Genomic DNA, 6,805 nt, shown 5'->3' on the forward strand with positions numbered 1-6,805 from the left:
CCTCTTCTGATTTCAGAGCATAAAGACACAGATTGAGAAGATAAGCGCGGCCGGGTGGCTTCGTGGTTGAACGTCGACCTATGAAACCAGGAGGTCATGGTTCGATTCCAGGTCATGGCTTGCCCAGTTTGCTGGCTCGATCTCAAACAGGGTGCGTGCAGGAGGCAGCTGATCCATGATTCTCTCTCATCATTGATGTTTCTCTCTCTCTCTCTCCCTCTCCCTTCCTCTCTGAAATCAATAAAAAAAGAAGATAGGAACTCTTTTAAATTGCATAAAATAGTATATATTTATTATAATTTAAAAAGAGGATAGGAACTCTTTTAACCTGCATAAAATAGTATATATTTATTATAATTTAAAATGTTTCGTTATTGAGTTTCCTGTCTAATTCACTTTCATATGCTGGTACTTGCTGTGCATATAATCAATTAGCGGTCACTCCTATTAAAAGCCAGGCAAAAGGTGTGTACGCATGCATAGAAAATAACCCTCCATCCTGAGAAAACCCAGCTTTTTACAGAAAAAGACCTCCTTGACAGGAGCAGGCGTAAGAGCTAGAGTCGAGCTTGGGAGGTGAAGGGGTGGGGGGACCAGGCTCCCGCCAGGGCTACTGTGTGACCTTGGGAGGCCGCTCACCTCCAGGTCCCACCATAGGATCAGGTGAAACAAGGCAGGTAGACAGTACAGGGCCTCGCGCGTCACCGTCAGTCACCTCCCTGCCCCCTGCGAGCCGCTAACAACCATCACGCCTGTCAGGACCCGTGAGGACCCAGGAGGACCTGTGAGGACCTGTGAGGACACGTGAGGACCTGGCAAGACATGCCAGCACCAGGGCTTCTGGACCAGGCCAGAGTGATAACCAACCAATGAGGGCTTGCCTCCAGGCGGGCCGGCATCTGCACTCATTAGCGCCTCCTGCTGGCACGGCTGCAGCGCCCCCCTGAGCTTGTTGCTGTTGACTGGGACGCCCTTGGCATCAAGAAGGGACTCACCCAGGAATTAGCACGTTCTTTAAAGAGCACAGCCAAACTTTTCTTTCCTTAAAAAAGCAACACATAAGGAAAGTGCATTGGTGTCGGTGGGGGAGGGATGGAGCAAAAAAAGAAAAAAAGAGAGAGAGCTCATGGGCAAGGACAACAGTAAGGTGATTGAGGGGGGTGGTGGAGGCAGAAGAGGGAATAGAGGGGATACATGGTGATGGGAAATAAATAAATACATAAATAAATAAACAAACAGGGGTAGACCGGATCTATGGAAACAGTGATTCCACAAACACTTATTGAATACCCAGTACGACAAGGAGCCATTTTGCTGGGAGGCAGGGATACGCTACACAGAGGAACACCCTTCGCGTGTAAAAGCAGGGTTAGTTGTCCTGCAGGAGAGAAAGCTGTCAGAGACGAGGCCTCCGCAAACTCTAGGAAAAGTACAGGCTGGCCCCACCGGACAGGAAATGCTAGGAGCTCTGGAGACAGGCTGGGGTTGTGCGAGCAAAGGGAAAATGATTTGCGGGTTTTCTTTGGCAACTCGCGTCTTAATATTCCTGCATGGGAAGCGTCGTTTCCTTCCAGCTTCCCAGCCCTGTCCCGTCAGCTTGTCCCTGGCCAGCTGGGCCCGGCTCTGTTCTCCTCCCCGTCTCCCTAGGCCACCCGAAGGCGTGACGGGGGCCTGGAAGGAAATGCCAGGGCGGAAGGAACATGTTTGCAGAGAGATGCAGGGAGTGCGGCCTGCCTGGAAACGGGTGGCTCTGGGGGAGTGGACGGACCTTGCTCCTGGCCCCAGGGCGTGCCTGTGTGGGGTGTGGTGGGGGGGTGCGGGGGAAGGAAGGGAGGCTGCCCCGCAGGCGGGCGTGTTTCCATCTGCTGACGTGGCAGCCACTCCAGTGTTTGCACAGCTGACGGGGAGGAAGGCACCGAGAGCCTTCGCTGCGGGACCGCGGGGAGTTTGCAACCAGAAAAACAGGACTTGGAAGGGGCCACAGAAGTTATGAGTGAAAAGCACTGTGGCCAGAGCACACGGGGCGTGGCATGCGGGGCCCACAGGCGTCGTAAGGGAGCCTGACATGACCCTCGGACACGGCCAAGTCCGCGGCTCCCTCGAGTCATGAAGCTGTCAACACGCGACACCCAGAGCTCAGGGAGAGGTCGGCTTCTGCGACAGAGTGTGGACGGAAGGCCTCGGGGCAGAAGGAGCCTGGTTTCCTTCCATCTGGGAGCTGCTCAAGGATGATGAGTGAGGGTGGGACCTCTCAGAGCCTCAGCTCCCGCCTGCGAGACAAGGCCATGCTCCCCTCCCACCCCCCACCCCCCGTTGGCCGCTGGGCGCTACCCTGTTCCTCTTTGCCCCACGCTGCCCTCCGGCCTGCACTGCACTGAGCCCGGTGCACGCGCATCCGCCTGTCTGACCCTGTGTCACCTGGGCCAGTGGCACAACCTCACAGCCCTGCTGACGCCCACCTGCCTCCGGGGGGGCAGCTAAGGAGCTCCGGGGTAAGCCAGGCCCTCCGCAGTCGAGGGAAATGGTCACCACGGTGACGTGCAGCCGGTCAGCCGTCCAGGAGAACGGAGGGCGTTTGCGAGCCCACGCCCACGCCCACGCTGCCACGGACCCCTCGGTGATGTGAGCTGTCACCCCTCATCCCGGTCAGCACACGGTGGGCCTCTTGGGTTGCTTCTGCCACGCTGCCCGGCAGCAGCCTGTTTGAGTGATGTGTGCTGGGGTCCAGACTGAGCCTCCATCACGCTCACGGCTGTCTGCCTCTCAGGCACTCAGTCCCACACCCTGTGCCCGGACCTGGCCCTGACCTCTACCTGCCCGCAGCCACCAAATACTGACTGAACACGGGACAGAGAAAGCCACGGAACTGGAAACACGTGCCCAGGCGGGAAGCACACACAGCCCAGGTGCCCGCGGGTGGAGCAGCGCCACTCATGCCCCTCCCGGTGGCACCGTGTCAGGGGCTCTGCTGGCAGCCAGGTTCCCCTTACTGAAACTCCTCCTCTTTAGCAAGTGGTGCTGGGGGTACAGGGAGCCCGGCAGCCCGGCAAGGGGGCAGTTTGGTTGAGGGGGGCTGACAAGCTCTGACCGACATCTCCCCACTGGCCTCCCGAGGCCCAGCTCCCACCACGGGAACCCGTGAGGCTGCCTGTGAGCAAAGACCTCGCATGTGTCTTCAGCTCAAATTGACTGAAAGCAGCCGGGCCGAGGGCACAGCAGGTCTCCTCTGTGCGAAGGGGGCTGGGAGGAAGCTGCAGGGATGAGAACATTGGGTGGGGCAGGACAGGGTAGCACTGAGCCTGGGAGCAGGGAGAGGTCCTCCCCGGGGGCAGTGTGTGTGTGTGCGGGGGCATCCTGGGTCTTGGGGATCAGAGGGTGGGGGCTGTGGACAAGCGAGATGCAATGTGACAATTTCTTAGATGAAATGTATGGGGTGACATTGGTTAAGCAACAGGACACATTTGAAAGCTCTTCACCTTGAGGAAGTCTGACCTGGAACCAGCTCTCTGTGAAGATGAAATGGAAGTGCATTGGCTGTGGAAGGGCAGCCCGGCCACAGTGGCTCAGTGGTTGAGCGTTGACCTATGAACCCGGAGGTTACAGTTCAATTCCCGGTCAGAGCACATGCAGGCTTGATCCCCTGTGTGGGGTGAGAAGGAGGCAGCCGATCCATGATTCTCTCTCATCACTGATGTCTCTCTCTCTCTCTCTCTCTCTCTCTCTCCCCCTTCCTCTCTAAAATCAATAAAAATCTATATATATAAAAGCCTAAGCCAGTGCCAACCAAACTTGCGGCTCAGAAAACCTTTTCATTTGTGGAAGAGCCACACTCAAGGGGTTTGCCAACCACGGGCCTAAATGACTGTTACCATCGGTCGACCAAATGACTGGTTGCTATGATGCACACTGACCACCAGGGGGGCAGATGCGAAATGCAGGAGCTGCCCCCTGGTGGTTAGTACGCTCCCACAGCCAACTTCCCGTGGTCCCACCCCCTGGCGGGCCCCAATAGGCCCTGATTGCCGTCCAGGCCGAGGGACCCCACCCATGCACAAATTCGTGCACTGGGCCTCCAGTATAAAATACAATGGAAGTGCACGGGCTTTCAGGATGGATTTGAAACTGAACGTGCTCACTAACACCCATCTCGCTCTGGCTAAGACATGGCCTCCGGGGCACGAAGCCCACAAACAGTGCGTACCATCTCAACCTACAACGCAGCGACTGTCCTCCCCTTTTCCAGAACAAATAACAACTCAGAAACCAGGAAGCTATTAGAAATAGGTATACATGAGCTTAAAAATCAGGCAAAACAGCTTTAAGTAGAAAAAACAAACAAAACCAAGCAAGTTGATTCATTTTTAAAAACACGTAAAATATCTCCTTTTCATTTTGGAAACCAAAACCAACATAAGCATTTTAACCTGTGGAACCGAAAATAACCCAGAGCTGGAAACATACGAAGGTGACCAATAGGAAAGCTGTGGGTTGGCTGCTGAATATACTTTTATTGTTTACTGACTAAGGCGGCTGATTAGCTAAGGTTCCCCACCCTTTCCTTTAGTGTGAAACTTTCATTAAGTATCAGGCGTTTCTAAAACTACGACATGGAAGGTGTCCATGGCACCACGGGGTAGAAACGGAATCTCCATTTCACAGATGGGAAAACCAAGGCCTGAGAGACCAGACCAGCAGCTGCAGTCAACGCTAGAACAGCCTGGAAAGACCACTGAAGGGCCCGCGGAGGGGATTTTAACCGGGTGTCTCATCGGGACCTAATGAACACCTTCAACACAAACATTTGCTCCGAAGCAACTGTAGTAGCTTTGCTTAACCGTCCCCTCAGGATCAGACACCAAAACGTACCGCCTGTTTCAATCGCATATGAAGCCACTTCTCTCGCCAGCGGACACTGTCTTATAGTCCAGTGACTGCTCATTTGTGACGACCCTATTCCCCCCAAGGCTTGATGTAACAGCAAGAGAATGCCTAACGCATGCCAGGCCTGCGATGCCTCCCGCAGTCCCCCTCCAGCCCACACATTCATTCAGCGGACACCGAGTGCCCTGGGCCCCACACAGCCCTGGCTGCTGACCAACCAGACGACACGCAGGCCCTGGCGGAGCCCAGCAGGTACCAGGCAGGTAGACGGATGATAGAGGACAGACACCATCATGTGAATGTGTTCTTGTGGCTGTTCCTCCCACTAACCATCTCTTAACTATCTCCCTGGTCAGGAAGTTAAGCTCTGAATTTCAGCTGGCCACACATCCGCGCAGACGAAAGTCAACGTGACCAACCTCGCTCGGGCGATGTATGGCTCTTTGACGAATTCCCGCCAAAGGGCTTTGAGGGAAAGCAGTGTGAGCGGTGCCCGGCCGTGCTCTGAGGGAGGCAGTGTGCGTGGTTCCTTCCATTTCCTGCGGACTGAAGTGAGAACCCGTGGACCAGGGCTGGAGCCCCGTGGAGGCCCGAGGGGCCTGCATTTCAAGGACAAAGGCGCTAGTTAGAAGGTCACATCCATCACACCAGCCCTACATTGCTTCCCTCTGGACCAAGCTTGTGTGGGCAAGCAAATGTTGTTCTTGTACAATTCCCGGGTTCGGGGGTCTCTGTCCCTCCCATTTGACTTAAATCCGTCAAGTGGCCACTGGGAGCAAAGCTGTCATTTGTATGAGGTTGAAACGGGTGATGCGTGTGGGTGCCTGGCCAGCGGACTGACAGGGCAGGCGGCAGCTGGTGGTTTAAGCTTGCTTATTGCAGTCACTTCTAAGTGAATGTCTGCATTGAAGGTATCGATTAGGTTCCGATGAGAAACTGTTTTGCCAAAGCCAACAAACAAGGTAGACAACATACAGAGAACCATGAAGCAGAGACCGAGGGAGGCGCTGTGGCCTCCGGACAGGGGACTCGGGGCGGGCTCAGGAGGCAGGTGGGAGTCCTGGTGCACGAGAGCCATGTGGGGGCAGCTCCAGCGAGTGGGGGGCACAACAGCAGAAGCCCAGGAATGGGGCTCGCTGTGTCCCAGGACCAGCCGGAGGCACAGGGCCGCTTCTCACACCCTACATCCCCCCATTCCCCCCAGGAATCCAGACCCCAGCGCAGAGATGGGCCCACGTGCGTGCTCACTCCTCGCGGGTCTCTTCCAACAGCACGACCCGGTCAGGAGTCTCAGCGTCCACTCAGAACCGCCTATGGCTCGGCATCTACCGTCCATGTCAGCACACTCCCCACGTCTCTGTACGAACATTCCCCACTTCTCTCAGCCCAGCCAAGGGATGGTCTACTGGTCCACCCCATCACCTGCCTTCTTTATTTTTAAAATATTTTTTATTGATTTCAGGGAGGCAGGGAGAGGGAGAGAGATAGAAACATCAATGATGAGAGAGAATCATGGATCGGCTGCCTCCTGCACGCCCCCCACCAGGGATCGAGCCTGCAACCCCAGCATGTGCCCTGATTGGGATAGAACCATGACCTCCTGGGTCATAGGTCAATGCTCAACCACTGAGCAACACTGGCCGGTGCTTGCCTTCTACCTGACTCCCACAGCTATGACTGCCCACACTTTCTTTTTTTTTTTTTAATATATTTTATTACCGATGCTCTATCCACTGAGCCAAACCAGTTTCAGCCACCCTTTCATCTCAATTGCTGACAACGGGCCATTCTGTTCTAACCTGTGAGTGCCTCACCATCGCAACTAGGATGCAGCATGCAACCTTCATCGTACAGCTTTCACCACCCCGTTCGCTACTGTCCCCTCCAACAGAAGGTGCCCCAGAGCCCTGCCGTGGTCACCTCC

The sequence above is a fragment of the Myotis davidii genome, unplaced genomic scaffold (genome assembly GCF_000327345.1).
Source record: "Myotis davidii unplaced genomic scaffold, ASM32734v1 scaffold698, whole genome shotgun sequence".
NCBI lineage: Eukaryota > Metazoa > Chordata > Mammalia > Chiroptera > Vespertilionidae > Myotis > Myotis davidii.